The sequence below is a fragment of the Zalophus californianus genome, chromosome 2, assembly GCF_009762305.2.
Source record: "Zalophus californianus isolate mZalCal1 chromosome 2, mZalCal1.pri.v2, whole genome shotgun sequence".
In the NCBI taxonomy this organism is placed as follows: Eukaryota; Metazoa; Chordata; class Mammalia; order Carnivora; family Otariidae; genus Zalophus; species Zalophus californianus.
In genome coordinates this window covers 26,833,817-26,852,094 of record NC_045596.1, presented here as the reverse complement: position 1 = coordinate 26,852,094, position 18,278 = coordinate 26,833,817, and positions in this window count along the sequence as shown.

Genomic DNA, 18,278 nt, shown 5'->3' with positions numbered 1-18,278 from the left:
AATAAATCTTAAAAAAATAAAATATGGAATAGAAAAAGATTATGACAATCAAGTTATGTAACAAATCTATGTGGCAAAGCAAATGTAGTTACGTGACAAAGCAAAATTTGCATCAAATGAAGTCAAACAGGTAAGGAAGACTTTATTCAAGTCTACTGAAATAGGAGAGAGAGAATCTGAATTCAACTCCCTTGAAATGAAGGGTGGGACAGGTTTTAAGAGCACGCTGGGGGAAATCACAGATCATCTGTGTTTGCTAACTGGCCTTACCCAAAAGAAAAGTAAGGTAGTTTCACAATTTGGAATAAGGTGCTCAAGGAAGTTAGAAGTTAAGCTCCTACCCCTCCACAGAGACTGAGAGATAGGGCACTATCTTCTGGATGATTTTATTTATTTTATTTTTTTATTATTATGTTAATCACCATACATTACATCATTAGTTTTTGATGTAGTGTTCCATGATTCATTATTTGCTCCCAAGCCCTTGAAAAAGAATTCTGGGCTATAAAACTGATGAGAAGATTTTTAAATGAATTAGAATCAAAGGAACAAAGAAAGAATTTACAAATATAAATCTGTGAAGTAAATGCTCTAATTAAGGGAAATAAGGCAGAATGCTATCTAAAGTTTAGTCCCTCTTGGTCATAGGTTTCCTGCAGTAGACAGTGTCCTCTCTGAGGGCAGTGAGAGACTAAATGTGCAAAGAGACAAAAGCCAGAACATGTATAAAACCAGTACTCTGACCCATGGTCTCTGTAGCAACCAGATCAGGACTTGCTCAGTAACTGACAGCTTACCTAATTTTGCCCCAACTTCCAACTTGGTGCAAACCAGAGAAATTGAAGCACGCTCCCCTAACCCATCACATAGGATACCCAGCTTCTTGTTAGCCAGCTCCAGATTTCCCATGCCAACCAGCTCTGATCAGAGCAGACTTGAAGCCTTCCCTTTTTTCACCATAAAGCTTTCCCACTCCAGTTGCCTTTGAGCTTCTACCACACACGAATGATAGTGGCTGACTCCCTTGCTATAACAAGCTTTAATAAATAGCCTTTGCTCGTTCTCATTTGTTTGGTCTTCATTTTTTCCACAGAAGCATTTATTCCCATAGAAGCATCTAGGACTGTGGGTGATTAATAATACCAACTTAATCTAAAGAGAGTGCTTCTGTGTAAAGACTTCTATGTTAGCAGCACACTAGAGCAAGAATATTGTAAGAAATTAATAATATAGTAGCTCTAAGTCTGAATTACTTACTTATTTAGTGAATTTAGAGAATTTAATGAGTTGTGTCCTCTAGTCTCACCTATATCTTTGGAGTAATAAGTCAACTTAGTAGTTATTTGAACATTAAATTAGATAATGTTCGTGAACATTGTTTCTCCTTCCCTATGCATTATTTCTCTATTCCAGGGTTTGGAGGGAGCCACTGTCCTGCAGGCTTAATGCTAAAAGGATATAAATTAACCTTAAAATGATGCTCAAAAAAAAATGGTTAACAATTTTTTGTTTCTATCTATAGTGACTATGACTGAAGAAGTTTAAATTCTTGTACGTTAGCTGAAAAAAGGCTCCAGGGAAAAATGGTCCAGAAAGGAAAAGACAAAAACATCCTCAGGCCAGCCATTGCTATGCAACTGAACCTGAAAATGTTCAGTGGGCAACCACCAAGACCTCTGGGTTGTTCTGCAGCTAATGACTTACAGCAACAGAATCAGCTGTACAGTTTTGTTTTAAATCGATTTTCTTTTCTATAAATTATACATTAAGTAAATAGTGCAATCATCTGACCCAAATAAAGCCACCAGGTGAAAGGTGTAAAGAGTGCTTGCTTCTACACCTGTTCTCAGGACTCCCGGATCCTTATCCCCTAACCAAGAATCACACCAACGCAGATAAACACTTGTGTTGGTTTCTTGTTCAAACTTCCAAGAGTATTTTTTAAATAACAAAAGTATATATTTATGCATTTACTGTTTTATGTAAAATATAGGATGGTGTACCCTTTGTGGGTCACTTTGCTTAACCTACCAGTACATTTTGGTGTTTTTTACCTTTCTGTACATAAAGAACATCCTCGATCTTCATTTATTTGTGCATTTGTGTGTGTATGTAATGTTTTAAAAATGATTGAAACTTAAAGATATGCTACCATTTATTTAACAGGTACCCAGGGGTGTGCATTTAAGTAGATTCCAGGCTTTAGTTATTGTGAACAATCCTTGGATAAATAAACTTGTACCCTTATCATTTCAATCCTGTGCATCTCTCTCCTTTCCTGTATGTGAAATGTGTATCTAGTATATCTAAAATAAATTCCCAATATTGGAGTTAGAAGGTATCCGTAGACATAGATGTAGACCTACATCTAGATACAGAGATAAAGATATAAATGTAAAGATAGGTATATAAATTGATATGTATACACATGTAATATAAAGTTACTCTCTATATGGAAAGATACCAAGTTTCTGTCACTAATTTCCAATTTATGTTCCTATCAGCCTATTTCTTCACACTTCACAAAAGCTAAGTATTCTTAAACATGTGGCTTTTACAAAGCTGATTGGTGAAAACCTGTATCTCAATGTACTTTTAAAGTGTCTTTGTGTTATTCTGAGTAATATACTATGCTTTGTTCTAAGTTTAATGGATCTTTCCTTATTTGATGCCTATCTTTTCATACTCTTTGTTTGTTCTTTATGGTTTAAAATCAAAATTTAAAAGATCTTTATATGGTAGGGATGTATTATCTCTCTGCATATAGTTAGTGTAGTAACATCTTTCTGCCAATGTGTGTATCTGTACCTGTAGATACTGAAAGAACATTCCAATCTTTTCTTTATGGCTTTGAGAATTTTTCCTCTGTCTAATTATAAATGAAGTCACTCGAACTTTCTTCTAGTCTCTTATAGTTCATCATTTTTAGTTTAAATACTTGACTAGTTTTAGAGTTTTGTTGAGTTATGGATTTGGCTAATTTTTTTTCCCCACAATACCAATCAGTCATCACAAGCTCATCCATTCCCATATATTGAGTTAACACCTTAAATATATCCTAAATTGGCAAATGCATTTGGGTGTATTTATAAAGTGATCCTCCTTTCCCATTATTTTGTCTACTTATGTGCCAGTAATAAACAGCTTTGTTGATTGGTACTTATGGTATGTATTTAATTCTGGTGAATTCAATTTTTGGGGGGGCACTGACAGATCTTTTTATATAGATGATGTTTTAGAGTTATATTTATATTTATCTTGACTCTACATAATTATATAAAGTCAACTATTTATACAGATCATATATTTTTATCTAATAGGTGAAATTTTTAAGGTGGTGGGTATAGATGGAGAATAAAGAGGGGCCATTTATCAGACTTACTTTCTGATTTAGGAAAAGAAAGTATAATTTTTTGTGGTGGTTGTTATTGTAGTGATTATTTTTAGCAAACTGAACAGACATTTATGTTTAAGAATTATAAGAATAAGTTGAATTTCAAGTGGCAGAAAATATTTCAAATGTGAGCCTATTGATTCTGAGGAGAGTTTTAATATCATCGGTGGGTGCTTTATAATCTTAGGTTGAATCACTCTGCTTTTTAGTTCATAAACAAGATACAGGCTCTCTTCATACTATTTCTCAAAAATGCTTTGGAAAGGAATGAAATCGACAACCAGTGAATAAAGCTTAATGAAATATAGTCATTAAAAGTAAAGGATGCTGTCAAAGAAAAATGTCCAAATAATCTCTCAGGTTACACAATCTTGGTTTCTGATTGGATAGTAACTGTAACATTAGAGTGGTTTCTAAAAAAGCCATTTTTACATTTATATAGATGCTGATCCAAAGTCAGCTAATATCAGTTAATGCTTGCAGAGTGCATCATGTGGTGATAAGCACTTCTATATCCATCATGCATTTAAATCTAACTGTGATTCTGGGACAAAAGGAATATTTTAATATGTTATAAATTATTAAAATAAACTAGAAAAGTTAATCAGCACTTCCCACATGCTGGAGCTAAGATTTTAATCACGGTTTAGGGATTTCAGTTCTGTACTCCTTCCACCACAAAAGTTCCTTAGGTTTTTGCAGTGATTAAAGTAATAATAGGCATCATGGTTTATTTTTTTACTTAATAACTTTTCAAGTAATTATTAACATTGACAAGAAAATATATTCTTTGTTCATTTTCTTTGTAACCTAGACATTCTTAAATTTAAGCCACTTTATTTATTATTCACTAGTCAAATAAGCTGTGCATTTTTGTCCCAGAATATAAGACTAAAAACTTACTGCTTGTATTATTGTTGTGGCCAATTAATGGAATAAAATCTGTCTTCCCTTATCAATTCCACTGATAAAGTTAGGCTTTTTGGGAGAATGTAGGAGGTCATTTTTTTACGTATCTGTCTGCTACATAGAAATACATGAGAAAATTTCCAGTACGGTAGATTTTGTAACTGTTCCATTCAAAAGTTGTAATCGATTAACATCTAATTTTCTTTACTTGTTCACATCAGTGTCTAAGACATGATTTTAGACACAGAGGTGAATAAATAATTAACTTGATATGTTGATGAGTTGTGTATGTATGTATATATATATATATAGAGAGAGAGAGACTTATTTTTAATTAATTTAATATCTTAGTTTGTTTCACATTTACATAATTTAAAATCAATAAATGTTAAAATTTAATTCGTGAAAAATAATACCTCCTCTCACCCCTGATGCCCAGCCTATAATTTGATTTCAATAAGAATTAAAAGGTAATCAGTGAAGAGTAATGTCTTCCTCCCACCGTGGATCTTGTAATCACTGCCTATTATCAATTACATGTCTCTTTAGAAACTTTTTTTTTAAAGATTTTATTTATTCATTTGAGACACAGAGAGAGAGAGAGAGAGAGAGAGAGAGAGAGAGCATGAGCAGGGGGAGGGGCAGAGGGAGAAGCAGGCTCCCCGCTGAGCCAGGAGCCAGACATGGGTCTCCATCCCAGGACCCTGGGATCATGACCTGAGCCAAAGGCAGAGTTTAACCATCTCAGCCCCACAGGCGCCCCTCTTTAGAAACTTTTAAAGTATATACAATTTTTCTTTTTTAAGAAGAATTATATTCTATTATTTTTTTAAAAAATTATGTTCTATACACACTGTTCTTGCTCTTTGAAATTATACCTTGCTTTTTGAAATTAACTCTGTATTATAAATTTATCCATATCAATCCATAGGAAGCTTTTTTAGTTTTTAAGATGATTGCATTCTGCTGTGTTGATATAACATAATTTATTGAATACATTCACGTTATAAACTTTTGCTATTAGCAAAAAACCTCCAAAACAAACAGCAATAGCAAAAATCACTACACAAAGTTTCAACAATATATTATTTTACACGTATCTACTGTATCTGTGAGCTAAATTCTTAGGAGTGTAATTGGTAGACATTCCCAACTGTCACTCACAGAATTTTGTGCCAATTTATTTTTGAGTCAACAATAAATCAAAGTGCCTATTTGTCCACCGCCTGGCCTATGGCTTTTAGCATTTTATGAGACTGACTGACTGTATATAGTATGTATGTATTATCTCTATATTATATGTATAGATAAATTGTTTATTTAGTTTAAAACTAAACTGACTTCTACTAACAAACTGATAATTTGACAAACTAAAATCTTATAATGAAGGAAATGAGTGTTTCTCATATATTTAAGGGCAACATTGTTTTTCATTTTTTTGTGAAACATCTGTGGGTATAATTTACTGATTTTTCTACTGAGTAGATTTTTGCTTATTTTTTTTTTTGATAGATATGCTCTGATTGTTAAAGTAATTACTACTGTGACGTGTGTTTCAAACCAATTTTTCTAATTTTTTCTTGCCTTTGATTATTCTCATGGCATTTCTTGACACTTGTAGTAGTTTCTTCCCTATCCCCCATAACATTGTCTACTTTGCTAAGCTTTTCTTTTCTTTTCTCTCTCTTTTTTTTTTTTTTTTTGGTATTTTTTTGTTTTTGTTTTTTAGTGAGTATATATTTGGAAGTGTAAGGTGGGTGTCATAATTCTAAACAACTTCTTTTTCTAGACAGGATTATCAAACTACGTTCCATGGGACAAATCTAGTTCACTGACTATTTTTATAAATACACTTTCATAGGAGCATAACCATACCTCTCCGAGCATTATTGTGCAACGATGGCAGAGCTGAGTCATTGCAATAAAAACCTTATGGCTCACAAAGCCTAAACTATTTTACATATCTGGCCCTTTATGGAAAAATTTTACCAGCCCCTTCTCTTTACATTTCTATGAGGCATTATCTTTATTTATATTTCACAAAACATAAAGTCTCAGATGAAGTAAGGCTAAGAAATATTTTCAAAACTTTTGAAAAGTTTGAAGAATTTTCAAAAGATAAATTTTCAAGTGGCAGATCTTGGATTTTACTCAGGTCTCCGTGACTCCAGAATTGAGGTTAAAACCACTGTGTACTTATCCCCATTGTCTAAAAATGCATTTGTACACTCAAAGTACAATTGTACTTCATTGGGACACACTAAGCTCAAATCTGACCACACGAGACTCGCAGACAGTGAAGTCTTTGTGGAGGACATACTTAATTTTGTAAAAGTATACAAGCAATTTGAAAGTTACAGATGCCTTCATGAGGGCAGAGAATTTCTGCATGCCCAAAGACACCTAAAAGTCCGTATGTGTTTTGATAGCTACTCTAACTAAAGCATGTCAAAAATCTCAAAGCTGTATAAATACTTGAAATAATAATCTGTGACATGACTATGTACATATCAGGAACATGACCTTGATAAGGGGATGAAGAGTGAAAAGAATTGAGTTTTTTATACACAATACATAATGATAGGCAACCGAAAGCTGTTCAATAAATTCTTAGAAAACTTGTGCCTGACTTTCATTATTTTCTATAAAATGTACTTTGCAATTGAGAAACCTTTCTGACCTTCCTAGAAAAGCACAATAAAACAGATCAACCAACAACTACAAAAACTGTTATTTTCCCTTACACTCTGATTTAGTGGTAGCCTCTAATTAACTGTGAGGCAAATCAAAATGTGACTGGAAATTCTCAATCTGTTAAATATTTTATCATCCATGAAACTAAGCATGAGAATAAAACAGTGCCCGTTATTCAATGTTTCTGTTGAATGTAGATAGTAGATATTTTTCAACATACTGTTTGATTATACTTGTCAGCCTGACTTGCTTGCCTTTTCATCTTCCTTAATGGTTTCAAAACTTTCTTTTCAGTGAACTTAAACTGAAAAATATTAATGCTCACTGTATGACATTAAAATAAAAGTATTTCAAAACATTTATTGGTTTTGACTGCCAGGTTTCAAATTATTTATCTGGAAGATGGATATCTGGATATTGTAGCAAAAAGCAACAGTAAGATGGAAATTTAGATCGAAAATGTCTCTGCAATGTTATAGCCTTTGTACATTTGACAGTGTTGAAGATGATTACTCTTATTTTTTTCTTTCTGCCCATCATAATAGTTGTACTGATGGTAGAGAAATTATTAATTATAAAGCATTGAATAATTATATAGATGTGCCGTTCCAAAAAGATTTGGCATAACACTTGTATCAAAATAAATTAAAATTGAATGATGTATTACTTACAACTGCCAAGTGTTCTTCACATATGTTAAGGAAAAAAAAAGAAAAACAACAAATGTACTGATTGGGCTTTTTTTAAAAATGTAGTAATCCCCACAGATTTTTTTGCTTATTTTAATTTTGTCCCAAATTTCTGGAAAATGATATTAAATATTCAAATAATTTCCAAGATCAAAAAATGTCCCATTTAAAGTCAATTGTAGGGGCACCTGGGTGGCTCAGTCGGTGAGACATCAGCCTTCAGCTCAGGTCATGATCTCAGGGTCCTGGGATAGAGCCCCATGTCAGGCTCTCTGCTCAGCAGGGAGCCTGCTTCTCCCTCTCCCTCTGCCTGCCTCTCTGTCTATTTGCACTCTCTCTCTCTGTCAAATAAATAAATAAAATCTTAAAAAAAATAAAGTCAATAATATGTGGCTTTCATGTGTATTTATGTGTATATATGTGTAGATGTGCATGTTTTGCCTTTTTTCATGACATGATTTTTCTGTTGAAACTGTACATGCTGTATCAAGTAATAAGGACTGAGATAGTCTTTTAATGTGAAGCTTTATGTTTGCTTGACTAGGAGTTGACTAGTAAACTATGTTTACTGTTTGCTGGACCTGTAGATGTCAGAGCTTCAGTTTTCTCCAATATCCTTTCTTGTCTTCCTGTTGTCTTTAGTTTTCCTTAGGCACACTTACTTTTTTTTTTTTTTTAAAGATTTTATTTATTTATTTGACAGAGAGAGACACAGTGAGAGAGGGAACACAAGCAGGGGGAGAGGGAGAAGCAGGCCTCCTGCTGAGCAGGGAGCCGGATGCGGGGCTCGATCCCAGGACACTGGGATCATGACCAGAGCCGAAGGCAGACACTTAACCAACTGAGCCACCCAGGCACCCCCAGGCACACCTTCTTAAACAGAGTATGAGCCTTGAAACACTTTGAGTTGTGTGCCCCTATTATTATACAGGAGCCCTGTTGATGTACTGCAAAAATACTAGGGGAGGGGAAGTATTCAGTAAACCCTTGATTAGGTTTCAGTCTTTTAGTGGATCTATGTCCCTGTCTTATAAATGCTTCTTAGCTTTCATTCCATTCCTTAGGTGAGATAGGAAGGCTAGAGGGTTTGGAGTTGAGTAATTTCCCTTCCCCCGAGTTGAATAAGGCTTTGGCGAGGTTCTTCCTCTTCCTGCGTAGGTCTTTGTTAAGGAGGACATTTGAGATTTATTTCAAAATGGCTACCTCTCCTGTGGGTATACTGCAGAATGGTTATTTCTCCCCTTTCCTTGGCAAAACAAAAGAGGACTTTTCCTTACTCTTCATTGGGAGAATTTGGTAGAGTTCTTGGAGTAAAACTTCAAATATAGGGCACCATCTTCGGCTGGGCAACCAGGAATTTTTCACTCTTAAGCAGGTCCACACTCAGCTTCCAGCAATTCATTAAAGTCTCTGTTCAGAGGCTCCAGTAACCTCTGCTTCAGGTAGGCTGATCTGTGTTCCCTGAATTCACCTGTCTCTTCAGTTTTCAGGTGGCAGCTTGCACCGTGACCTCAATTCTCTGATGGATCTAAGGAAAGTTATTGTATTTCAATTTGCTCAGTTTTCTTTTTCTTGTTGTTAGTAGAAATAATGACTTGCAAGCTCTTTACATGTTTTAAGGGAAACTGGAATCTAACAGTCATGTTTTTAAATCACTTGCAAATTTAAATACTTACTGAAAAAAATTTCAGACTAAAATATGTATTTCATTAAGATACACCAAATGTGTTCTCCTAATTTAGTATCTTTTGACATTCCTCTTATTATCTTGAAGGTACCTGTATCCCGAGTGTTCAGGGTTAAATTTAAGTGAATATTATAATAAATAACAACAATTGAAACATTCCACATCTATCAGTTACTTACTTGGGACTGCTTTAGAGCAAGAGGCAGTTTCCAGGTTGGTTCTAGAGATCTCTTCTGCCTTTGAATTCTTCAGTTTTATGGGTGACCTTAGGGTTATATATTGACGTACAGAAAAATAAGAAAAGGAATATACTTTTTTTTTAAGATTTTATTTATTTATTTGAGAGAGAGAGAGAATGAGAGATAGAGAGCACGAGAGGGAAGAAGGTCAGAGGGAGAAGCAGACTCCCTGCTGAGCAGGGAGCCCGATGCGGGACTCGATCCCGGGACTCCAGGATCATGACCTGAGCCAAAGGCAGTCGCTTAACCAACTGATCCATCCAGGCGCCCAGGAATGTACTGTTTTATAAGATAAAATATTGTAATTCATGATGAAAACCCAAAGTGATTTCCTAAAGCAGTCAGAGTAAAAACCATAATAAAACCACCAAAAAATTTTAAAAGTACATGATTATAATAAATACTGATGTCTTGCTGTGCTTAGGAAGCATAGAAACATCTAGGTAGTTCCAACAAAGATAAATTTCTTCATCGATACTGGAAGTACAAATATTTAGTGGGACAGAAGAAAAAATGAATATTACAATGTTGTTTCTGTACAAAATATAATTAGAAATCATAGGTACTGCTCCTTAAAATTCAAACTCATAAATTTGCCTTGAAAGTTCAGAATTAATGAAGCCTTGAAAGAGATTATTAGCCACTTTCATAAATGACTTCCTATGAAAAAACTGAGTATTTCAAGGACCTACTAAGAGTAACTAGCCTGTAAGTTATTTCAGCTAAATGATACATTCCTTGGCTGAGTTGTGAGAGAAAGTTACATGTGCAAGATGCTGTAAAATATTCCACTAGGACTATACTTATAAATAATCTTCTGTTTTGTTATTAACATTTTATACTAAAATTATGATTTTTAACTTCCACATCTATTATCAAATGATAAAAATTATACTTTATTTCTCCTAAGGATATCCTTCTTAGGAAATTTGCATTTACTTGGCAAATTAATGTTTTAATGCACTCTTTAATAGCTGGAAGATTCAATTTTCTTGTAAGAATAACAAATGTCAAGAAATGTTTACTTATTTTCTTAACAAATAAGAACCAATAGACTTATGAAAGGTGTTTTATTTTTATTTATTCTTTTTAAAGATTTTATTTATTTATTTGAGAAGAGAGCACAAGCAGAGGGAGGGGGAGAGGGAGAATCAGCCTGCTGTGGGGCTTGATCCCAGGACCCTGGGATCATGACTTGAGCTGAAGGCAGGCTCTTAACAGATTGAGCCCCACCCAGGCGCACATGAAAGGTATTTTAAAACCACTGTGATTCTGCAACAAATAGGCCAAAACATTGAATAATTATTACTTTCTTAATTCTAAAGCGTTCTATTAACATTCCAATAAATGTTAAGTTCTATCCTTAAAGGTAAATTATTAAATTTTGAAAAAGAGGTTTTGCTTTATGTTATGGAACAGAAAAAAGAATATTAATTTGTAGGTAATTAAATCTTGATTGTAAATTATAAGTGCCTTTTGTTTTTTTAAAGATTTTATTTATTTATTTGACAGAGAGAGACAGCCAGAGAGAGAACACAAGCAGGGGGAGTGGGAGAGAGAGAGGAAGGCTTCCCGCTGAGCAGGGAGCCCGATGCGGGACTTGATCCCAGGACCCTGGGATCATGACCTGAGCCAAAGGCAGACGCTTAACAACTGAGTCACCCAGGCACCCCTAAATTATAAGTGCCTTAACAAATTTATATTTTAAACAAGTTCAAAGAAAAAAATAGTCTATCTTCTCTCTTTCTTTCTTTCTTTCTTTTATTTCTTTCTTTCTTTCTTTTTCTTTCTTTTTCTTTCTTTCTTTCTTTCTTTATTTCTTTCTTTCTTTCTTTCTTTCTTTCTTTCTCTCTCTCTTTCTTTCTTTCTCTCTCTCTTTCTTTCTCTCTTTCTTTCTTTCTTTCTCTCTCTCTCTCTCTCTCTCTCTCTCTCTCTTTCTTTCTTTCTTTCTTTCTTTCTTTCCTTTCTTTCTTTTCCCTATGATTTACAGAAATAGGATCAAGAAGAATATGTTCTATTTGGAGATTGTGAATACAATGCCTTATCCCAGATTTCCATTTTGAATTCTCTCTGGTATGCAATTTTAGGTGAAATGATATCTTCATTCTCTTGAACTTCCATCAGATAGTAAGTAACAGAACAGATGGAAACTTAGGAAAGGTACATAAACAAAGACAAAAGTTACAGATAAGTGAAACAAATAGAGGAAAAAAACCTCTGAAACTAAGCTTAAAGAAACAAGATCCTCAATGGTCTGTGATATATTTAATAAGATCCGGGTTCTTGACCTCAAATTGTAGTATACTGGGCCATTTTAGCTTAATTTGAGGTAAACGTGGTTTCTTTTAAGTTTTATTTAAATTCCACTTAGTTAACATACAGTGTAACATTAGTTTCAGGGGGGTCCAGTATAGTGATTCATCACTTCCATAGAACACCTGGTGCTCATCACAAGTGCACTCCTTGATCCCATCATCTATTTAATCCATCTCCCCTCACATGTCCCCTCTGGTAACCATCAGTTTGTTCTCAATAGTTAAGGGTCTGTTTCTTGGTTTGGCTCTCCTTCTCTTTCTCTTTCTCTTTCTCCCCTTAGCTCATTTGTTGTTTCTTAAATGCACCTAGAGAGTATTATGCTAAGTGAAATAAGTGTCAGAGAAAGACAAACACCCTACTATTTCACGCGTGTGTGGAATTTAAGAATTTAAGAAATAAACAGTTTTAACATGTATCTTTCACTTAGCTTTTTCACACTCTGAAACAAACAAAAATTACTTAAATATTTCTATTAAAACACAGCAATATCAATACAACTTTAGTAACTCAGGACCTCTTTAAAATTTAAAAATACAGTAATATAGTTTTATAGGCCCAAACATAATCATAATACTGTTTTAATACAGGTTTTATTATTATTTAGGTATGATAAGGTCAACAGATCAGGAGATGTGATTGTCATTGGAAATACAGCTTATTATGTGCATGGATCCCAAGAGTAAAGGGCCCTCCACAAATTAAAGGGTCACATGGGAAGCATCAAGTCAGTAGGAAGTCAGGGGAAGGGGAGTAATTTTGGTAAGAGCCTATATTGTGTTTTCCATGGGAATGAAGGAGTGACGCAGAGTAAGCAGGCTTAGTATTGGCTAGTTTGAATAATTTCAGTAGGCTCTGGAGTATAGGGACTCTCCTCTGGCTGCTTGGGGGTGATTAGGGCTAGTGGATTGTGCCCAGAGTGTGAGAGTCTGATAAAGGAGGTAGCTGGGCATGGAACTCTGGTTGGTTTGGATTTGCAAAGTACTCTCGTGGGTGGGTTGTTTACTATCTCCAGAAATTGGCTAACCCTGGGAGGGGTAGACCCTCCAAGGTCAACAAGACCCCAGATGTCAAAGTGTCAATGCAGAAAATAAAAGACAGGCTAATACAGATACATCCTAAATGTGGACACATTTTCTTTGCAAATGACGTAATTTATGCTCCTGAAATAAAATATTACAATTTATGTTCTGCCTCATTTCAAGCAATCATTTGGGTTTAGTGAGTCTTCCCATTGGATGATATGTTGATAATAAACGCAGCAACAAACATTTCCAAGTGTTTACATTAAGTCAAATATCTTTGTAAGGTTAATGAATAGAGTGTAAATGTATGTTCTGCAGGCAGTAAAAATCAATAAACTGTGCTACATTGTTGCCTTAAGCCATAATAAAATTCCAGAGGTCCATTGTTGAAAATAACACATCTTAGATGATATTGAAAATAATTTGACCTTAATAAAAAAACAAACAAAAAACTTTGGATATGATTTGACTACAGAAAAAAATATTATTCAGATAATAATGTCTAATCTCCCCAAAGCACAAGGGAATTCTCTATCCAGGTCCTAACCCTTTACAGTAAAATGCAAAATTAAGAAAATTGTCAATCTTTTTTTTCTGAGAATTCCAAGAGAAAGAAAACATAGATTACAGAATTCTATAAATTATACATGATGTATATATTTTATCTGTATGGAGTCTCTCCTCAGTCAGGCACAATTTCACTGTTAACAGTTTATAAGCATCCTTGTATAAGCCTCTCTTTCAGAGCATTCTCCTCTCATTCTCCTCACATTCCCAAAGTAAACATTCTTTTTATTTTCCATTGCAAAAAATTATATTTAATTTTATTATGCTCTTTCTTTAATATATGACCAACTATCTGAAATTAATGGTGCCTTATTAGTGTTTCTTATATTATAATGTGATATTGCAAAATAAAATTGCAAAATAACTATTTTAAAGTATTCACACAAAATATTGAGGCTTAAAAGCAAATACATATTATTTTTTAATATTTTAAGCACAACATTAAGTAATTTTATTTAGTTTAACTAAATTATTTGGTCCTTAAAGGCAAACAGTTGTCCAGTATGAATTTAGGGACCTCAAGATCCATAATATCATTGACTGATACATTTATGTGAGACCTTTTAATCAATATTCTTTAAGTTGAGAAAGTGGACAAATAGTCTTTGCCATCTCTGCCAAGCAAATAAAGATGGTTTAACAGTTAATGAATAATCCCATAACATCCATTTGTGTATCTTGCGATTGTAAATCAATAAATACTAGTGGGCAGGCCTGTTTTTGTGAAGATTACTGCTATAGAGTCAAAACTTAGCTATAGGACTAACTTTCTTTTGTCTTCTCTATCTATATAGAAATGTATGTACTTTAGGAGAGCCTGGGTGGCTCAGATGTTTAAGAGTCTGCCTTCAGCTGAGGTCATGATCCCAGGGTCCTGGGATTGAGCCCCACGTCGGGATCCCAGCTCGGCAGGGAGTCTGCTTCGGCCTCTGCCTCTCTCCCCTGCTCATGCTCATTCTCTCTCTCTCTGTCTGTCTCTCTCTCTCAAGTGAATAAATAAAATCTCTAAAAGAAAAAAAGAAATGTATGTACTTTAAGATGCTATATATTTTTCTTTTTTTTGATATTATGTATTGAATGTTTGGCAGTATCAATCTCATTAATTAAACTATAGTCAAATTTATAAAGTCAGTATGTTTTTTGTAAACATTCTGTTCACTCTGCTGGTATTCACGCGCCTACATTGGTGTTTTGTAAATGTATATTTTACAACAGAGGGCATGCCACTTCTGTGTGCCCTCATGATTAAGTGACAATCATATAGTTTTTGAATTAATAAATGCTGAGAAATTAGTTGACAATTTTTTGTATGTAAAGGGATGTATAATCAATACCACTGCTACTTGTTAGTATTATGTTTGTTTTTAAATCCTTTTTCTTTTAACAGGAAAAATATTTAAAATATAATGCAAAGATCAAAAATTGTCTTTAGGATTTATAAACATAACAGGAAATTGGCATACAACAAATAACAAAATAATGTTTAATACTTAGTTTAATATATGGTTTCCTATTTATAATTTTTAAAGCTAAAAAAGAATTGTTTTATAAATACTTTGATTTAGAGAAATATTTGGATGAATTAGATTAAATTTCTTCCTTACTACTTTCCTGTAATACTTACAATTTATACAATGCTTATTTGAAACTTGTTTGGTAAGAGAAAGAGAGGCTTTTAGTTTTTAGACAGATCTAGGATCAGTGGTCATCTCCATCATTTACTTGTGTAAGGTCAGTTATTTAAATTCTTCTAACTCTGCTTTCTCATCTGTGAAATTGGCTCATGGAAATAATAAACATACCTCTCAGAGTTGTTTAAAACATATATGAGATAATATTGCAGAAAAGATATAAACTTTTAAGTAAAGACTAACCACCTGACACTCAATAAGTGATACCTAATGTGTATGTGTATAGGTGTGTGTGTCGTAATCTGCACACCTCTGAATAGAGTTGTCTTATGTAAGTTGGATATTATTTCCTGGCTCTTCCAGTGATTCATGCTTTGTCATTTTTTTTAAGATTTTATTTATGTGAGAGAGAGAGAGAACTAACAGGGGGAGGGGCAAAGGGTTAAGGAGAAGCAGACTCCCGCGGAGCAGGGAACTCCACGTGGGACTCAGTCCCAGGACCCTGAGATCATGACCTGAGCTGAAGGCAGATGCCCAACTGACTGAGCCACGCAGGTGCCCCGGCCTTGTCATCTTTTATTTCCTAGCTCAAACTCTACCTTCTCAGAGGTGGCTTTTTTAGCTTTCATATGTAAATAATTTTCAATATAATCTCTGTCTCTATCACTTTATTTTCATTTAATTTCTTCATAGAACTTTTTACTAGATATTAACATGTATTTTACTTGTTAGCATTCCATTAAACTGCCCACCTTCCATTAAAGTAAAGATTTTCTTTGTTTTGTTCATTCAATAAACATTTTTTGAGGAAGTAGATAAAAGAAGAAATGGTTTTATTGTTGTTTTAAAATGGGACATGGTAATCTTGCAAATTTCCCAATGTTCCCTCCCCTCCATGCTCAACAGGTGAAAGCTAACATCCTGAAATGACTTTTGCTCTAACATACTGTTTTTCTTTTGAAGCAGGTGTCTCATGATGCATTTCTTCTTAAACCCCCTTTAAAGTGATGCACCAGGTACTTTTTAGATTATTGTTTGTGAATTAATCAGTTCAACCTTAGGCCATTAAAGGCTGGTGACAGTGGTATAGAGAGAGTCAGAACTTGTCTCTTTGGACATACTGTATTTTGTTTGAGAACTGAATTTTCACTAGAGATTTAGTACAATCTATCGATATCAAGAATGAATGAGTCTGAAAGGGACAGAGGAACATTTAGTATTAATTTGTAGCCAAAGGAGGAGCTTCTTATTTATACATTAAATGTATACATTTAAACATTCAGACATTTAAGACCTCTGAATTTTTTTCCCCACCCAAATGGAATAAAATGAACCTTTTACTCACCTTCTATGGAATTCAAGCATTTGTTTGAGTTCAGACAGGAATTTGAGAACTATAGGTAGTATAGGGCAACTCCAACTAAAGTACATGTTTCTATATTTATTTATATTTTCTTATGTAAAATATTCTCCTGAGATGTTATACAATATTGACATTAAGAATCAACATGGGAAAGAAAAATAATCAACATAAATGACAAAATAAATAGAACAACAACAACAAAAAAGCCTCATAAATGGCCTTGCACTTCCGTGTATTCTATCTTTGGTGTGACACACAAAATTCTAATGCAATCTGGCAATCATATACATTACAATTTCTAATGCATGCTACAGAATGATATTCTGACACTCATTTTTGTCTTTTTAATTAATTGCCACAATTAGCAAATTCTCTTCAAACAAATATAATACTTGCTCTAATGTATATGACAGAAAGGAAGTTGCATTCAGCATCTTTAAAGAGTTCACAAATCACCTAAGCTTATAATCCTTGTCTTAATTTTATATACTCAATTCATCAAAACCCTGAACCATAACTTTTCCCTGCAGTATTTTTTGTCATTCATTTTGAGCCTCTTATTCCACCCCAAAACATCTTTCTTTGTAAAACTGGTAAAACAATCACTCCCAAATAATTTCTACTCATCAGGCTGTATGTGTGCAGATTTGCATTTTACCCCTCAGTCTCTGCTATTTCTAGATACATCATAGCATTTTATATAATATCTAATAAGTTGATGTAATGGTAGGCATGATATAATACAAAGAGAACTAAGCCAGCGCTTCTCAAATGTTATATTATACATTTATATTTATCACCTGAGAAACATATTTAAAGGCAGATTTTGATTCTATATGTCTAAACTCCAGATTCTGCATTTCCAGTAAGGTCCCAGATAATGCTGATTGATGTTACTGGTCCAGCCTTTTACAAGGCTGTAGAATTTTCTTGGTTCAAGTTTCTGTACAATATTGTGGAAGTCCCTTAAATTTTTGAGAATTACTTTATTTGACTGTAAATCGGGTATAACAAACCATTTTTATAAAGTTCTGAGCATCAAAAAAAATCATTCCCACATATATTATATAAACCATATTGTTCTATATAGATTAGAAAAAGGGGCAGGTTTTTGTTTTCCTTTAGATTTTTATCTTTTTAGTAACCTACTTAATGCTATCTCTGACTGATTTACATCCACAAATACCTGAGAATCTATTTTTGGATTGGTCAGACTAATTGGTCTATGAGTAAGCCATGTGGCTTTGGAGTCTTATTATGTCATACGGATTTGGTTTTCAGATATCCTAGTATTATCAGTAGAAAGTGTTATCAGACAGTATTATTGAACCATGATATTTTGTTTATCACTGTGTGTACATCCCATGGAACAATTCTGTTCTCAACACATTTACTGAATAAAATGAATAACAGTTATGAAGTCACTCATTGATTCATTTAGCAAATATTTGTAGGCCATATACTATATAAAAATAGAAAATATAAGAAAGTTATTTCTTTCGAAAAAATGGCTGTTCATGTTTTCAGCCCATTTCTTAACTGGATTGTTTGTTTTATGGGTGTTGAGTTTGGTAAGTTCTTTATAGATTTTGGATACTAACCTTTATCAGATATGTCATTTGCAAATATATTCTCCCATTCCATAGGTTGCCATTTAGTTTTGTTGATTTTTTTTTCCTTTGCTGTGCAGAAGCTTTTCATCTTTTTTTTTAAGATTTCTTTTATTTATTTATTTATTTATTTATTTATTTATTTATTTATCTATTT